Source organism: Triturus cristatus, chromosome 6 (assembly GCF_964204655.1).
Source record: "Triturus cristatus chromosome 6, aTriCri1.1, whole genome shotgun sequence".
Classification (NCBI taxonomy): Eukaryota; Metazoa; Chordata; class Amphibia; order Caudata; family Salamandridae; genus Triturus; species Triturus cristatus.
This window is the reverse complement of record NC_140589.1, coordinates 997,158,759-997,178,337: the sequence shown is the minus strand read 5'-3', so window position 1 is coordinate 997,178,337 and position 19,579 is coordinate 997,158,759. Positions and strand designations below refer to the sequence as shown.

Genomic DNA, 19,579 nt, shown 5'->3' with positions numbered 1-19,579 from the left:
TCCTTCGAGCATCCGAGTCGCCGATGAGCCCCACGTGACGGGCGCCAATTGATGAATACAAGCCCCAGCTAGGCCCGCAAGAGACAAGGGTTCGCTCTTCTGTAACGAAATCTATAAGGAAGTTGGCACGGAAACTGCAAAGTACAAAAACAACGTTTATTAACCCTTAAGGGTGGTCCTACAATCCACACAACACTCTTCAGTATTGCAAGGAGTAGCACACAGAACTTGCGTACACAGTCCCCTTTTATACACAACAGAGGGGCTCATGAGTGGGTGGATACCACATGAAGTCGAAAAACATTACCATTTAGGGTCATTCTCGATACTGAATCAATACATGGGCGGAGCTAACACACTCCTTAGGCCCGTGAAAACACATGGTCAAGCAAAGCTAATTATAACAGATGTGGTCAAATCTGGGCATGCGCCAGATGGACAAGAGGGCTATTTATAAACTGTTGCTAGGCAGATTACAAGAGCAACTAACACAGAGGTCGGACTCTCCTCGTGGTGAACACATGGCAGCATGTCAATACAAAATGGAGTCCGGACTTCAGCCAACAGAAGGAGGAAAACACGATTAAAGGGGAAGCATTAATGTTTTCAGTAAATGCTTAATCACATTCTGCTTTAATTTACAACACTAGTAAACCTAAGGGTTTCTATAAATGCGGCATGTGCAATGTTTGTCAATTTACAATTAATAAGATATCCAGTTTCAGTTACAATACATGTCAAGTCCACAAAATCAACCATTTCATTAATTGTAACACCAAATATGTAATTTACTGTATTACATGCCAGTGCAACCGTATTTATGTGGGAAGCACAATACGCCCTTTGAAAGACCGGATCCAAGAACATATCAGGGCAATAAGGAATAACAATATCAATTACCCATTAGCTGTGCATTATAACACCGAACACAGCTTGTCTGAAATATTACATATTAAATTTCACGGCATAGATAAACTCAACCCAGACCCAAGGGGTGGCAACAACACGCTGGCCCTCAGGAAACTAGAGTCGAAATGGCTAATTAAATTAAGATGTGTCGATCTGGGGCTTAACATTGATCGTGATTTACATGTATTCCTCAAGGATCAATGATTTACATTACATGTATAGCTGTCTTCTGTTCATCTGTTCCATTAACTGAATCTATTCCATTTCTGTGATGACGCTATGTCTATAACATGCTTCAACCAAAACTGTATAATAATGCACTTGAAATGCTCATGTTATCATGATCCTGCTCGGACATAAATTATTACTATTTCGTATACTGTTGGAAAAATGAAGAATATGATGCCCATATTACTTATATTGCATTAGACCTCTGTCTATATTGTATGTACATAATGTCTTATTACATGTCCATATCTATTACTGATAATTTGGTGTTTACCCATTTCTACTTTAGATATAGATCAAGTCACCATACAGCACGATCGGGTCTTTCTTATAACTACTCTTGACACATCTATATCTGTACCTTCTTTTACTATTTCACAATTTATGTATCTCAGTACATGATTCTTCGTTTTTTCATCTATTACACTAATATGTCCCATCTATGTTATCACTCTGTTGCTCAGTTGATATATTAGTGTCGTCTGCCAGTCCCTGACTTTGTCGTTATCTTCTTCTTTTCTTCGTTACTTAGTTTTCTATATTTATTTTATTCATTTTTCAATAACCATTGCTAGCTCCCTCATCCTATTTTACATTTCTCTGGCTACATTATTCATATACAGCTTGATACTATAGCTCTAATAATTGGACTCAAACTATTTCTTTACAATCCAGCAGATATCGTCATGCTTTTATACCTTATAACACACTTCAAAATGGCGCCCACACTTGCACGTAGTCCTACCTGTGCATAGTCTTATTTCCATTATTTCTCTCACATCACGTGAGTACCCATTGGCGGCAAGTACTTGCTGACTTCCGCATATAACAACTTGTCGTCCTCGCGCACTTTCTGCATCACAGCATTATCAGGCGCTGTCAACTGTTCTTTTGGCCACTTTCAGGAGTTCTGGTAAGCTTTTACATTTTCGCAACCCCGTCCTCCTGCCCATCGACCGTTTCTCCTACAGGGTCTAACCCTTCTTTTGCCTGTTCATTATACCTTAAACTTACACCTTACATTTGCTTGTAGATTCCTCTACTTTCATTGTGACTACCCCATGACAGCAGCACATATTTCGATCTTGTAACTCATTGTGGGGGGTAAGTAGTTATTCTTTTTTTATTCAATTCTGTTACTCGTCATATGCTCACTCCTCCATTAGTAAACATACATAATACTCTGTTCCCCATGCTTTATTTTCCATAGATCTTTGACAACTCCTATAGCCTTTAACTTGGTTATTTTCAGCCATTGCCCATACAATACTGGACGACTTCTTTATCCTTGTTTGTACATTGTGAATGATTGACGCTAATATCTACTATGAAGAGTGGGCTGCTTTATTATGCATATATGAATGAATATACATATATTTCAGTCCTTGACTGTGACTACATATTTATACATAGTATGCTTTATCATATTTTATTCTAGAATTTCGCCTAGCTCTACACTTTGATACACTGAGCTATTATTTATATGGTACTGGATTACAAAATGTATCCCTTCGGGAACTTATTACGATTACTGTCCGGACTTTACTCTCATGTCTGGGGTAAGTCACTATTCACTCCTTTATTTTTTGATCCTTCCATTATCACTATCATGTTTTATTTACATTCATACTATGCTTTTCGTTTTAGTATATTTCCTTGTGCCAAAACTGGGACGTTCTTTGCTTCCCACCCTCTGAATATTGGACCACACGTTCAGTGTGTGGATCATTAGCCCATATGGGCAGTGTAATCCTTGGATACACACATCTTTGGGTGAGCTGATATTAGTCTCTGCCCTTCTAGACCGAGGCAGTACTTTGGATTGGTCTCTTTTTTTATCGGATAATTATATTTTTGAATCTGCTCTTTAACTTTCTCTACGCTTTCACTTGATATTAGCATTTATTATTAGTCTTCGGGACCTCGTTTTTTCATTTCTCCTCATTAATTTCCTCCTATTTTCTCGTTCTTGGTTCTACCTTTCATTACACATTATTCAATATTCACATTTGGAATAATAAAACGTTTCAATTTAACTCTATTTTATATTGTTCACATCTTTACGTCGTTCATGTTCGTTTTCACTGTCATCCTCTTACTATCACAACAGGTTGAGGTTCTGGCACTTTTCCAGTTCCTTTCTAGCTTTCCTTTGCAACCCATTCTTTTTACATATTTACACATTTTCGGTGATTTACTTTTTCTTTATTCTCAGTGTACATTTCTTCACTACACTTGATATTTTTCTCTTCCACTAATTATTGTTTCCTGAAATACTACATATCTGTCCTTAAGTTTTTTTAATATATGATTTATCTATATTCTTTGTATATGGATTGTGTAAAATGGACTGTATAGCTCTTTTTTTAGATACTGTATTTAATTTAAACCTGGCTCATAGAAAGTTTTCTCCCTTTTTTTGCATGTCATTGTCATACAGCCTTGAAAAAGTCTTTTGTACTCACTTGCGTACAGACGAAGCACGTGTTGGCAATTTCCTTGTACACCACATGCATTGGAGAATATTAAACCTCATCGAACATATTGGAATCTGGTTGAATCATCATTTCAATCCCGCCATATTTGTGTGAACATTATGTGAATAATTCTCTCAATTGATTAAATTTGTCTGACATTATACTCCTGCTACTGATTCGTGTCACATTTACAGTACAATTAACTGTGTTTTTCACTATTGGGAGTGCTGTATAAGCTATATCTCTTTGATAACTCTTGGCATACGTGCTCGCACGATGCTTATCGCACTTCATGGTAATAAGTGCTTATGGCTAACAGCACCCATTGACATTCTTGAACTCTGACTTTTTGCCTTACCTTACTGCTTGCATGCTCCATTGATGCGCGGGCCGTTCCCAGCTCTGGGTACACTACTACCAAATCTCTTAGTCTATTCAATTAGTGGGTACCGGCACTCAATCTTTCTGTAGGCGGCATCAGGTTATTAATTTTTCCTGACATTCAGCAATTCTATACATACACATTGCTTCCTAATATGGCGGGCTTTGATGATGAACGAGATAAAGTCTTTAATGATATCTTTTCTGGTCATAGCATTCAGTCCTATAACACAGTCCCTAAAGAAATTAAACCTCAAGGGCTCAAACAACTCTTCATTATATTGGAGAGGTGCGTAAGTCCGAACTCTCTAGATGGTGGGACTCTACAACTCTCAAAAAATATATAGAGATTAAACAGGTCCCTAGAGGACTAAGTGTCATTATCTTTCCGACGTTTGAGGATCTTGACCCTGACATACTACAAGAATGGGAAAACCTCATCTCTTCATCATCATTTGGGATGATGGATCTCCTTATTCGTCATGCGGAAAGGAAGAGAACCAAGCTACTTGAAGAAATCGAACTTATTGAGGAGGAAATCAAAAAACTTGACCTGAAAGATACAACTGAAAAAAATTATAAGATACTACGTGAAGTCTTGAGCGCCCATCAAAACTACATTCGAGATAAGAAAATCCGCAAACTCAAAAGAGATGAGGGTGACTATAAAAATGGTCGTATTTTTACTTACGCAAAAAAATTTGACGACATTAGACCAAGGGCTGGTGTCAGAGATCTCAACACTAGAAGTAAGGTTGGGGAAACTACTGCTAGTGAGTCAGAACTTTCCAGTATCAACAGTGACATCAGCGACACTAGGAGTGATACTATACCCACAATTGCAACTGATAGCACTGCCCCAGGGATATCCTCTTCCTCCTCCTCTTTTTTATCCGAACTGGAGAGATACAGGAAGGGCACGAGACTGGGTTTCAACAATCAAAAATCAAGGGCTACAAAAGGACCAGACGGGAGAGAACTAGCAACAGAGCTAGAAGAAAACAAAAGGGTAACAAGATCGACTGCGAGAACACAGAAAGATTGAGTGCCGGCATAAAATCCCATAACAAGAACATTCATATTTGTGACATTCTTGATAATACTGAAAGTAAAGACGATGTGTCTATTGTTAATCTGTCTTGTCAGCCTTTAAGTGATATGGAAGTGAATGTACTTAAGAAAGGTTTGAGTTTCTGTCCGATGTCTAGGCCAGATTTCACACAGGTACATATTGATTTGTTCAAATTTGTAAGACGGCTCAAATTAAAGAAATTATTTGACAACCAAAAACGTCTCCAACCAGTACCTATCTATACTTCTAGTGGTAGTGGTCAAACCATCGAAGATATTCAAAACATACGTATGCTCTTATCACTAGATGATGAACCTATCACTACTCCTAGCATGGAGGATATCTTGAACGATTTGGAAATTACCACCAATTTTCAAACTGAAAGTGGACTCAAACCGAAATCCTCCTTTATCCCTACACTTCCACAAGATAACCTCATTGACTGTTTTTATAAAGCAGTCACCAGTGAACTTTACCAGCTGGAGGACAAATCGTTTCATACTCCAGGTTTTGTAAAAGATAATTTAACCAAACAAGAAAGGCTTGCGTTAACCAAACTAACAGGTTACTCACACATCACTATTAAAGAGGCTGACAAGGGCGGTAACATTGTTCTTCTTGATAATGACTATTATATTGGTGAGATTGAAAAACAACTCTCTGACACCAAGGCTTATACCAAGATGAGTCACAATCCCATGAATGACACTATCAGTCTTATTGAATCAACACTAAGATTCTGGATGAATGCTGGTCTCATTTCGGACATTGAATTTAAATATCTATTCAATCCAACTCCCAGGGCAGCCTACATTTATGTATTGCCTAAAATACATAAAAATATTACTGCACCACCAGGCAGACCCATCATTTCGGGTATAGGAGGGGCCACCGAACATATCTCAGAATATATTGACATATTCCTTCAACCCATTGTACGGCAATTGCCGGCTTTTATTGAGGACACTAAAGATGTCCTCAATAAATTGGATCATTTCATCTGGTCAGATGATCTCACATTTGTAGCACTTGATGTAAATGCCGTATATACCAGCATCCCAATTGAAAAGGGCATGGAAGCTCTTACTTACTTTCTCTCTAAACGCGATGCGTCCTTATATGATCATACCAAAATGCTGTGGGAACTGACTAGACTCACCCTTGAAAATAATTATTTTCAACATCTGAATACATGGTACAGACAACACTCTGGAGTAGCTATGGGAGCCAAGTTTTCTCCCTCATTTGCTAACATATACATGGGCTTTTATGAACAAGAACACATTTGGAGATCTTGCCCATCTGACCTGACTAATCACATCATATACTGGGGTCGTTTTATTGATGATATCCTTCTTATATGGGGCTGGGATATCTCACTACTTGATCAATTTATATGTCATCTCAATACAAATAACTACAACTTGAGCTTTACACATAGCTACAGCAAAAAACAAATCGACTTTCTCGATCTGACACTATTTGCAGACAAAGGCACTGTGGAATCCAAACTCTTTCGCAAAAGCACGGCATGCAACTCTGTCTTACATGCCACTAGTGCACACCCTTCTTCGCAAATCAGAGCCATTCCATATGGAGAAATGACTCGTTTGAGAAGAAACTGCAGTACCGAAGAGGTGTTTCAATCTGAGATTAACAATCTCATAACACGCTTTACAAACAGAGGCTACAAGAATGACCTTCTTAAGAAAGCTCACACAAGAATCAATAGAGCCAAACGCACTGATTTACTTAGACCCAATAACAAGAAACGCATTGTTAGACAGCATATTCCAGTCATCACTCAGTATAACTCGCACAGCAAAGAGATCTTTTGGGCCTTTAACAAGCATTGGCATATACTCAGACTGGATCATGATCTTGATACTTACCTCAAAAATAAGCCCACGTTTACATACAAACGAGGTAGGACGCTGTGCAGCATTTTGAACAAAGCACAAGGGACATACACTACCAACAAATTGCCCAGCGTGTGGCTACCTAGTAAACCTAAGGGTTTCTATAAATGCGGCATGTGCAAGGTTTGTCAATTTACAATTAATAAGATATCCAGTTTCAGTTACAATACATGTCAAGTCCACAAAATCAACCATTTCATTAATTGTAACACCAAATATGTAATTTACTGTATTACATGCCAGTGCAACCGTATTTATGTGGGAAGCACAATACGCCCTTTGAAAGACCGGATCCAAGAACATATCAGGGCAATAAGGAATAACAATATCAATTACCCATTAGCTGTGCATTATAACACCGAACACAGCTTGTCTGAAATATTACATATTAAATTTCACGGCATAGATAAACTCAACCCAGACCCAAGGGGTGGCAACAACACGCTGGCCCTCAGGAAACTAGAGTCGAAATGGCTAATTAAATTAAGATGTGTCGATCTGGGGCTTAACATTGATTGTGATTTACATGTATTCCTCAAGGATCAATGATTTACATTACATGTATAGCTGTCTTCTGTTCATCTGTTCCATTAACTGAATCTATTCCATTTTTGTGATGACGCTATGTCTATAACATGCTTCAACCAAAACTGTATAATAATGCACTTGAAATGCTCATGTTATCATGATCCTGCTCGGACATAAATTATTACTATTTCGTATACTGTTGGAAAAATGAAGAATATGATGCCCATATTACTTATATTGCATTAGACCTCTGTCTATATTGTATGTACATAATGTCTTATTACATGTCCATATCTATTACTGATAGTTTGGTGTTTACCCATTTCTACTTTAGATATAGATCAAGTCACCATACAGCACGATCGGGTCTTTCTTATAACTACTCTTGACACATCTATATCTGTACCTTCTTTTACTATTTCACAATTTATGTATCTCAGTACATGATTCTTCGTTTTTTCATCTATTACACTAATATGTCCCATCTATGTTATCACTCTGTTGCTCAGTTGATATATTAGTGTCGTCTGCCAGTCCCTGACTTTGTCGTTATCTTCTTCTTTTCTTCGTTACTTAGTTTTCTATATTTATTTTATTCATTTTTCAATAACCATTGCTAGCTCCCTCATCCTATTTTACATTTCTCTGGCTACATTATTCATATACAGCTTGATACTATAGCTCTAATAAGTGGACTCAAACTATTTCTTTACAATCCAGCAGATATCGTCATGCTTTTATACCTTATAACACACTTCAAAATGGCGCCCACACTTGCACGTAGTCCTACCTGTGCATAGTCTTATTTCCATTATTTCTCTCACATCACGTGAGTACCCATTGGCGGCAAGTACTTGCTGACTTCCGCATATAACAACTTGGCGTCCTCGCGCACTTTCTGCATCACAGCGTTATCAGGCGCTGTCAACTGTTCTTTTGGCCACTTTCAGGAGTTCTGGTAAGCTTTTACATTTTCGCAACCCCGTCCTCCTGCCCATCGACCGTTTCTCCTACAGGGTCTAACCCTTCTTTTGCCTGTGTGTATTATACCTTAAACTTACACCTTACATTTGCTCGTAGATTCCTCTACTTTCATTGTGACTACCCCATGACTGCAGCACATATTTCGATCTCGTAACTCATTGTGGGGGGTAAGTAGTTATTCTTTTTTTTTATTCAATTCTGTTACTCGTCATATGCTCACTCCTCCATTAGTAAACATACATAATACTCTGTTCCCCATGCTTTATTTTCCGTAGATCTTTGACAACTCCTATAGCCTTTAACTTGGTTATTTTCAGCCATTGCCCATACAATACTGGACGACTTCTTTATCCTTGTTTGTACATTGTGAATGATTGACGCTAATATCTACTATGAAGAGTGGGCTGCTTTATTATGCATATATGAATGAATATACATATGTTTCAGTCCTTGACTGTGACTACATATTTATACATAGTATGCTTTATCATATTTTATTCTAGAATTTCGCCTAGCTCTACACTTTGATACACTGAGCTATTATTTATATGGTACTGGATTACAAAATGTATCCCTTCGGGAACTTATTACGATTACTGTCCGGACTTTACTCTCATGTCTGGGGGTAAGTCACTATTCACTCCTTTATTTTTTGATCCTTCCATTATCACTATTATGTTTTATTTACATTCATACTATGCTTTTCGTTTTAGTATATTTCTTTGTGCCAAAACTGGGACGTTCTTTGCTTCCCAGCCTCTGAATATTGGACCACACGATCAGTGTATGGATCATTAGCCCATATGGGCAGTGTAATCCTTGGATACACACATCTTTGGGTGAGCTGATATTAGTCTCTGCCCTTCTAGACCGAGGCAGTACTTTGGATTGGTCTCTTTTTTATCGGATAATTATATTTTTGAATCTGCTCTTTAACTTTCTCTACGCTTTCACTTGATATTAGCATTTAATATTAGTCTTCGGGACCTCGTTTTTTCATTTCTCCTCATTAATTTCCTCCTATTTTCTCGTTCTTGGTTCTACCTTTCCTTACACATTATTCAATATTCACATTTAGAATAATAAAACGTTTCAATTTAACTCTATTTTATATTGTTCACATCTTTACGTCGTTCATGTTCGTTTTCACTGTCATCCTCTTTCTATCACAACAGGTTGAGGTTCTGGCACTTTTCCAGTTCCTTTCTAGCTTTCCTTTGCAACCCATTCTTTTTACATATTTACACATTTTCGGTGATTTACTTTTTCTTTATTCTCAGTGTACATTTCTTCACTACACTTGATATTTTTCTCTTCCACTAATTATTGTTTCCTGAAATACTACATATCTGTCCTTAAGTGTTTTTAATATGAGTTATCTATATTCTTTGTATATGGATTGTGTAAAATGGACTGTATAGCTCTTTTTTTAGATACTGTATTTAATTTAAACCTGGCTCATAGAAATTTTTCTCCCTTTTTTTGCATGTCATTGTCATACAGCCTTGAAAAAGTCTTTTGTACTCACTTGCGTACAGACAAAACACGTGTTGGCAATTTCCTTGTACACCACATGCATTGGAGAATATTAAACCTCATCGAACATATTGGAATCTGGTTGAATCATCATGTCAATCCCGCCATATTTGTGTGAACATTATGTGAATAATTCTCTCAATTGATGAAATTTGTCTGACATTATACTCCTGCTACTGATTCGTGTCACATTTACATTACAATTAACTGTGTTTTTCACTATTGGGAGTGCTGTATAAGCTATATCTCTTTGATAACTCTTGGCATACGTGCTCGCACGCTGCTTATCGCACTTCATGGTAGTAAGTGCTTATGGCTAACAGCACCCATTGACATTCTTGAACTCTGACTTTTTGCCTTACCTTACTGTTTGCATGCTCCATTGATGTGCGGTCCGTTCCCAGCTCTGGGTACACTACTACCAAATCTCTTCGTTTATATAGTTTGTCAAGGTTCTAGAAAATCATATTGAAGAATAATTATTTTAATTGATACTGTCAATGCCATTCACATAGCGCATTGATGTCACAAAACGCTATTGTCTCATCCTCTGGGCTTGCAAGTAAGTGCATGCCTGCAAAGATTAAAACATTGATGGTTGAATCGGCCAGTACATAGACTTCCTCATGATGGGGCAGATTTACAAGACCCGTGTGCCACTTTTGTGCCGCCGTTGCTTCACTTTTGTGACGCAGCGGCGGCTCAAAGCTAGCACCATTCTGCGACAGATTTACAATGTGACGCATCTAGGGAGATGCGTCACGTTGTAAAGCCCTGCTCCACATTAAACCCGCGTCAGGTTTAATGTATGCAGGGTGGGCGTTACGTCGGAAAAAACCTCGGAAAAGTGACGCAGTGAAATCTATAAGATTTTACGCAGTCACTTTTCCAATGCTGGTGCGTCAAATCCTTACATCTGCTTCAAGCAGGCGTAAGGCATGACGCACTATGTTAGGGATAGGGCAGGTTGGAACAGTGCTGGAGTTGCGTTGCGCTTGCGGCACAACTTCAGCACTGCGCCAACCTTACGCCGGCAGATGCGTCATGCATCTGCTTGTCCTTGCGTAACGATGCACTGCATTGTAAATGCGGCGCATCTGCAGTGGCGCAAGGGCAAACTTGCGTGATGCATCTTCCCTGGCGCATCCCTGCTGATTTGCAGGGATGCGCCAGGGAACATAAATCTGTCCCGATGTGCGGGTGACTAGATGAGTGATGGTTCGGGTATATTGCATAGCACATGTGGTAGTACAGTGAAGATGAAAAATTTATAGAGATTCTGTGCAGGCCGACTTCGCATACAAATAAGGGAGTAGTGTGGAGACTGGTAACACGGCAGTACGAGTTTGATAGGTGGACTATTTGCATGTGTGTATCACATACATGGATACCAGAGATGTATGTTAATCATGGCAGAGCAAGTGGCAAGAGGGGATGCTGTTCGGGCTTTCACGACCTGTTCGAAGGCTGGATGCATGTGTGTGCCATTGCCATAGCTATGAATGGAGCAGCAGGTGACACACGAGCCCAGGGGTTCAGGAGCCCACTTAACTCCAAATAGGTCTGCTTTTTTAAAATACCAAATGGGGGAAAGACATGGACGTTGATACACCAAAATATCAGAGGTAGCAGAGGTGACATCACACCTCATAATATGATCGGAAGTGACATCACATAACCGCTGACCCTCATGGCATCACAAGAAGCCATGTGACCTTTGACTTTAAATAATCACAGGAAGTGACATAGCTTAAGTCAAATTAACTTGTGTATTAGTAATAAAATTAGAAAGTCACATCTAAAGCAAATATATGTCTATTTTGTTACTGCATACATGTTTACTATTCTAAGATATGCCATGTTTTTTCGCTTCCAGTTTCATAGCAGTCTTTCTCAAACGTCAAAGCTTCTCATGTTGGGGGGAGGACGGTGACCATCCCGCATTTTGATGGTTTGTCCTGAAATCACAGCTTCTGTCCAATTCCCCCACACTGAGGCACTGTCGGACATTAATTTTCCTGAATTTTGGTTCCTTGACACTTTTAACCCACTCACAGGACAAACAATTTTCACTCTATCAGCTCAGGTGTTAAAGATGGTCATGTTGACGGCGTAGGGGGTAGATGCAGCACCGGAAGGGTCCTGCACTGTTCATCCTTTGAAACACCTTCAGTTACAGAGATACAAATAAAGTCACTTGCTGATACTGAATGTGTGGACATAAACATGTTAGTTATCTGTCCTGGGAGTATGCCATTGGTGTTTATTTCTTGCATGAACTCTGTTTCAAAATACTAACATATTGTCAGATCAGTGTACAGAAACTTAGCGATAACATGATCTGACATGGATCAAAAGGCTTGTTAAAGTATGAGACCCAAGCAGTGGCGGCTGGTGGAATTTGAAACTGGTGAGTTCGTATGCAGAGCAAATCAACGTACACGAGCGCTGCGAGCGAGCGCGACGGCAATAAGGGGGGTTCGAGGGGTTTTCCTCCCGTGAAGAAATTAAAAAAAATGGGCATCTTTTTGGTGCGATTTTCAGCACTATTTTTGTGATAAATGAATTAAAAATTTAGTTCTTCTAGGCATTTATATAAGAAAACTCATACATTATTTAAGAGGATTTCTGGTTTGCCAAGCAAGTCTGACTTCTGAAGAGGGCTAGGGTACTAAGCAAGAGTGCTTTGGCTCTACCCTCTCCAATAGAAAACACTAGTTAGCGATGTGAACAAGTTCAATGGATAAACCTGGGGTCTAGGGAGAGTACCTCTACTGAGAAAGAAATTTAAAAAAGATTTGGAAAATGGCGAATTTTAAAGCAAATGAATGCAGCGATAAAGCACGGCTTATTAGGCAGTGGGAAAGTATAGTCTTGAAATATTAAACACATTAAAAACTGCAACATATCTTCTTGCATTAATTTGTTTAACAGTTACTGTAATATGTAAATTGTTCTGCATGATAACTTTAGCCCTTTAAAATGTGTGCTTGCCCAGTGTCTTGCACTGCATGCAGCATTAACTTTCAAAAAATATGCTCTAACCAGACTTCGGGAAGCCCCCACAGCTTCTGGCTGTAACCAGTCATATAGAAATATGTGCAGATAGGTCTTTAGGTGAGATGAAAAAAGTGGGTGCTCCCTATAAAGGAACATGCCAAATACATTTCTGTGATTCCCATAGTGTGCTCTCAGACCGGTATTTTGGTTTCTCTCTGTGATTTAATTTTATCCAGATAAATGATACAGCAACTGACAAATGCCTAAAGCCTGTCAGTATGATTGGCTTTGTCACTGGGTGTTAGCTTTTTAAGCTAAATGAGTAACAATGATTTCTTATAAATAATTAACATTGAAAATGTTTAAATTCTGAAATAGTGAGTCTGTGAATTAAATAGCATTGAGACCTGTGGAAGGAGTTTTGGCCTTCAATTATGTGTGCTAATATGCACTTGCCTTGGCCCTGCCTGCTTTCATCACTCATGTCTCAGACAGGATATTGAACAGATGAAGTCAAGTTCACCCCGCAAATACACCCACCTGCAAAATGGCCTCCTTCCCAAAACATTAAATAGCTCTGTGAGTTGAAATGCAAATACAGGGTGCAAGGCCGACACAACGCACAATACTACTTCCAGAGCGTCTAGACAATCTTTAAGGGCTAAATATGTTCTGCTATGACCCAACTAAAATGTATTGGTGTTTCACCCTAGTGTGAAAGAAAGGCGGCATGCTTTCATTGGGTCCAAACCTTGTGCCTTCATATTCTACCCACACAGACCTGCTCAGCCGGCACACGAACACACCAAGATATCTTGACGCAAAGGAGAGTGTGTTAAACGAATACCCTTGAGTCGGTTAAATAACATCACATATTATTTGAGCGCCATTAAGCAATTCCTTTTGTGATGTGCTCAATAAACGGTTATTATTATTAGAGTGATGTTTCCGCCTCAAGTTGTCTGATGCATTTTTATGTCTTCTACCCTTTCTCTGGGAAAGAACACTCTTAGTGCTTGGAGACCATTCTGTTAAAATACACTTTAAAGCTGCACTCCTAAATCAATATTGGACATGGACAAGCAGTCTGTTCACTTACCGGCTGTTAATGTTCCAGTTTACCAGATACACCCTGCTCCAGCCATAAAAATAAATCAAGATTTGTACAATGTACACTTGAAACTGAATTCATCAGACTTGTTTTTTTTGTCAATGCCACATGTCAAAACAGTAGCATCTTCATTATTGGAACTTCAACTGATGAGGCTTATGTGTTCTTCTCAGAGCTGCAACACCCACATTCGGCGACCACCGCAGCACAGCCTGTGCCCTGAGCACACTCGCAGTGCAGTCCCTGTACCCACACAGAGCTGCAACACCCACACTCAGCGACCACCGTGAGCACAGCCTGTGCACTGATAACTCGCGCCGTGCAGCCCCCGACACCCCCTGACACCCACCGACCACGCACGCAACCTGGGAATCATCCTCGACTCAATGCTCTCCATGACCAAGCAAATCAACGCCGTCTCCTCCTCCTGTTTCAACACCCTCCGCATGCTCCGCAAGATCTACAGGTGGATCCCGACAGACACAAGAAGAACAGTCACCCAGGCCCTTGTCAGCAGCAGACTCGACTACAGAAACGCCCTCTATGCGGGAGCCCCGACCAAGCTCATCAAACGTCTGCAACGCATCCAAAACGCTTCTGCATGACTGATCCTCGATGTACCATGCCACAGCCACATCACCCCCCACCTGAGAAACCTGCACTGGCTCCCGGTCAACAAGAGGATATCCTTCAAGCTCCTCCTCTATGCACACAAGGCACTCCAAAAGACCGGCCCAGCCTACCTCAACAGACGACTCTCCCTCTACATACCCAACTGCCAGCTCCGCTCCGCCTACCTTGCACTCGCCACCGTCCCTCGCATCGGTAGAACAACCACCGGTGGAAGATCCTTCTCTCACCTCGCCACCAAGACCTGGAACACCCTCCCACTGAGCCTACGACAGACCCAAGACCTGCTGAGCTTCAGGAGGCTACTCAAGACTAGCTGTTCGACCAGTAGTACCCCCCCTCCCAGCGCCTTGAGACCCTTCCAGGTATGTAGTGCGCTCTACAAATGATTGATTGATTGATTGACTGTACCCACACGGGGCTGCAGCACACACACTCGGCGACCACTGCATGCACAGCCTGTGCCCTGAGCACACTCGCGGTGCAGCCTCAGTGCCCACACAGAGCTGCAGCACTGCACCTTCTGTTACCACTGGTGTAACACGGTACGGTTCACCAGGAGCCTAGATGTTTGCACGCGGCGGAAAGATGCATTCCACTCACATTCACATACCACAAGGCCTACACGTTTCATAGCTCGAGACCACATGTTTCACAGCCCTGACAAGCCAACCACTTGGCAGGATCATGCACTGCCCACCACAGTCGCCAATTCGGGGTAAGAGTAAAACATCGAAGGAGACCGACCCAAAACAGTTTTTTCCTTATACAAACCATCTCGGAAAGGCTCATGCATTTCACCACTGCCTGCACCTTTCCAGGTACTACCCGGCCCTCCCCACCACAGACAACACATCCCAGCCCCACTACTTCCCTTCACACCTGCTACGCTCGCAGGAAAGTTCCATCCCAGCCTGACAACATCGTAGCAAACACACTGTCCACTCTATCTTTCCACTTCCGCCACCAGCTGGTGGGTGTGCCCCGCATTTATGACACCGGTTATTACAGACATCATAGGACGGCCTGGCTCTGGGGAGGAAGCAGCGGGCACTGTGTGGTGCGAATCCCATGCAAAAATATATTGCACACAGACATGCATGGATACCTCCCCACACACGCAGGCACACACGCAGACACAGACATAGTGATTAAACATTTCAAGGCAGGCTCCTGACTTACATTGTGGTTAAACTTACATTGTGTTTAAATTGAGCAACGATAGTCGTTCTAAATCTCTTCTTCTTTTAACTAGTCAAGCACAAACCACCAGGAAGTAAATAGAGGTAAAAATGGGTAATAGCACTTGCAAAAAGGACTTAAAAGTGTTAATGCATGATTAACAGAGTTATGAATTGGATGTATTTGAATGCCATTCACAGAAAGCAGACCACTCTCTGAGTACACAGAAAGCACACCGATTCTCCAGAGGGTTGAATGCCACACACAGAAAGCACACCACTGTCTGAGGATTGAATGCCACACACAGAAAGCACACCGCCACTCCGAGGTTTGAATGCCACACACAGAAAGCATGCTCACACACTGTTCAGCTTCGGTGACGCAGAGATGGTCAGATGTAACACACAGCACAAAAATTGTCCAAACTCCTAAACTACACACAGAGTGCAAACGCTCTCCAGGTTCACAACTCACAAGCTATCTAGGGATGGGTGCCACACACAGTGTGCACACATACTGCCTGGAGCTCGAATGTCGCACACAGGCTGCCTGATATTGTAATGCCACTGTCACACACAAAGCATACACACTGCCCAGGTTCAGCACAGGCACCATTGTGGTAAGCTGTGCAGAGCCCTGGCACACTCCCTAGCAACATCTAACGCCCACAGCACACTTGTGCCAGGCTGACGTCACCGTCACGGCATGTTTCTATTGCAACATTCCATTCACTTTCCGGCAGCCTGATTCAGCATCAACCTTTCAGGAAGTGTTCACAGGGAGCAGTCTGTGCATCGTGCCTATTCTCAACCGGGCTGCACTTAGTCTCTCGATCGTACAAAAACCAAGTGGGTCACGACTTTCAGGTCCCGTTCTGTTTTTGTGGAAGGCAGACTGAACGGATAAAAATGAACTGTCTATAAATATTTTACCACTCATGATTAAAGGAACGAAGGTTATATTTTTTTAACTCTAGTCCCAGCTTTTAGGATATTGCCAGCTGCTAATTAAAGCCTCGGTTGAGGTATGCTGCAAGTAGGAAAGCACAATAGAAGTGTGCTGAAATAAGGGTGTGGGAGCTAGGGGGGACAGAGGGAGGGATCGAGGGAACAGATGCAGTCCCAGGGGGCACCAGGCCCGCCCACAGCTGCTCTGAGCCGAGCATCACTCTGTACACACAGGAACAGACACAGTGCACACAACAAGCGTGTCACGCAGCAAGCAGCTTGTCCTACATGCAACACACACAACATGTTATATACAGACAGCATGGGTCGCAAGCTGTAAACAGCACACACCGGGCTCTTCGGTGCATGCACCCCACACAAGCAGCACCCCATTCAGCCCTCACAGCATGCTGCACACACAACATCCCACCCACTCAGCGGGCACGTACACTGCATGCATTACACGCATCTCAAGAAACAAAACCTGCCATGATGGAAACAGGGAACCGCACACAACAAATATACACACACACAAGAAGGGCACAAGGTGAAGTGTCGAATGAATGACAAACACAGACAGTGACACAAAAGCAAAGGCACCGATGCGATGTAGGGGGAGAGAGTGAGATGAGAGCAGGTAGGCACCCTGAGAGGGAGACAACACACACTGACAAACAACCACAGATACAAACTCAAAACACACTCGAACAAACAGACCCAGCGAAACACAGAAAATCAAAGTACGGGGCACGAGAGACCAAACATGCACAGCGATACTCACACCCCACAGTCGCAGATCGTAGTGGGGGGAAATGCGCGAGGGTGGGGGCCGGGCCTGGGGGAGTTTTAAAATAAAATTAAAAACTTACCTGACCCGGTCCACGCTGCCTCTTCGCCGGGGTCCTGTTGGTTGGCGCCTATAAACAGCTGTGTCACTGCTGGCAAACTCTCTCAGCCAATCCTGAGCAGCGCCAGGATTAGCTTAGCAGGGCAGAGTTGCCTGCCTGCCCATTAGGAGACCGAGGTTTGAGCCTTTGCTCAACCCTCGCTCTCCTAATGCGCAGCCGCAGCCTGAGCAGACACTAGTGCGCATGACTGGGCACGCCAAAAAAATTGGCTGACCTTCACCAGTCATGCGCACTTGTGCTGCTGCCTGCCCCTGGTCTGACAATGCATGCATGTCAGTCAACATGACGCCAGACTGCCCAACCCCTTCAGACTCTGAAGGGGGTGGGCGGTCCGACGTCATGCTGACTGACATGATTGTCAGTTCTCCCTCGCGTCTCTGAACTTAAGTAAACTGAGAGTTTACTTCAGTTCAGAGACGCCGAGGGAGCTGCGGGCATGGGCAGCTTGTGGGGCAACGCCCCAGCGCCCTAATGGACGCACCGCCACTGGACACAAGACAATAACACACTGCTACTTACTGCAAAGACTTTAACTAACTTCATATTGGAGTTTGGTGAGTACACCATGAAACTGAGCACTTCCACCCTCCATCGCCATTCAGTCCAATGTTTAACTACACATTTTACACACACATACTAGCAGTCTTTTATGTTGTTTATAAATGTTCACAATTTTGCCAAAGGGAGAAGACTAAGCCTCGGATGCAAAAAAGAAAAACTCTGCTGTGCTAAACGGAACTCCCCAAGTGGCGGAGTGTGTTAGAAAAATGCCATTTGCTGTAATTTTCAGCACGGGGTGTTTGTCCGTGCTGTGAAATTATCACGAACGGCATCATGCAAGCGGGCGCTACTTCCTTTCTGCTGCTCAAGTAGTTTTTCTACTTGAGCGGTAGCTTTGTCGCAAACGGGTGGTTTCTTAATGCGAGCAGTCGTGCCACCGGGCCACTCGCATTGAGATATCCGACTGCCTGCATTGAGAAATCTCACCGGGAGGTTGATTTCCCTCGCTCGCACTCGCCAACTTGATGGTAACAAGTACGAGTGAGGAAAAAAACTGAAATATACGGAGGTTTTCGGAACTCAGCGAGCTCGGAGTTAAGCAGAGTGTGGAAAACTCCCCAAACACTGCGAGAAGAGCAGAGTTCACTGCCCAGGCTTAGAGAAGAGGAATATGTTAAAAAAAACAAATTGCCCAAGAGCAAATAGTTTGCTCAAATATGAAGCCCGTATTAAAAACGATATCTTCTGGTTCAACAGTTCCCAACTTGTGCACTAACCATAGCTGGTTTGGTGGTGACTCTGATGGCAAGGCCAAGGGATTGACCTTTCCAGGGAAATAACACTGTGTTGTGATACCTGCTGTGCTTTAGAATATAAAGCTTGTTTCCAGCATATTTAAGTGAGGTGTGAAGCCTGCTAGCAGGCACCCAGTGCCCACACCAGTGACTTAATGTGTGTTAGGAATCCAGTCAAGTATCACCTATAGCACTTATTACCATTTCTTTGGGAGTTGCAGCAATAAGTGGTTACTAGGCAGTTTGCATGTCAGATACTGATACTGATATTTACCATTTGTGTTTCAAATCTTAAGACTGTTTCATTCAATTTGGATGGCAGAATTGTTGATGTTCAAAACTTGCCTCTCAAAAGTTTCTATAGTGAGCAGTCGAGGCTTTCTTTAGGAGGTGGTAAAGGGATTTGAACTAATTGCAGTATAAATAGTAATCACACTCCATAAAGTCACTCCCTGGCCAAGTAATATATTTT

General features: G+C 41.9%; 1 protein-coding gene across 14 annotated transcripts in view; it reads left to right on the top strand.

Moving 5' to 3' along the window:
- The first annotated feature begins 1,942 nt into the window (after window positions 1–1,942).
- LOC146820907 (uncharacterized) overlaps window positions 1,943–19,579 on the top strand; it is a 408,950-nt gene continuing 391,313 nt past the window's right edge. For 3 of the 14 annotated variants that reach the window (XR_014963067.1, XR_014963068.1, XM_085611785.1), the window contains exons 1-2: window positions 8,354–8,472; window positions 8,595–8,665. The gene's annotated coding sequence lies outside the window, so the exon portion shown is untranslated. Of the gene's footprint in view, window positions 2,051–2,170; window positions 2,242–2,575; window positions 2,697–2,784; window positions 2,911–3,577; window positions 5,354–8,353; window positions 8,473–8,594; window positions 8,666–9,001; window positions 9,124–9,211; window positions 9,338–10,001; window positions 10,106–19,579 lie in introns of those variants that run through there. The other 11 variants (XM_085611784.1, XM_085611782.1, XM_085611781.1 and 8 more) reach the window with 8 other exon arrangements.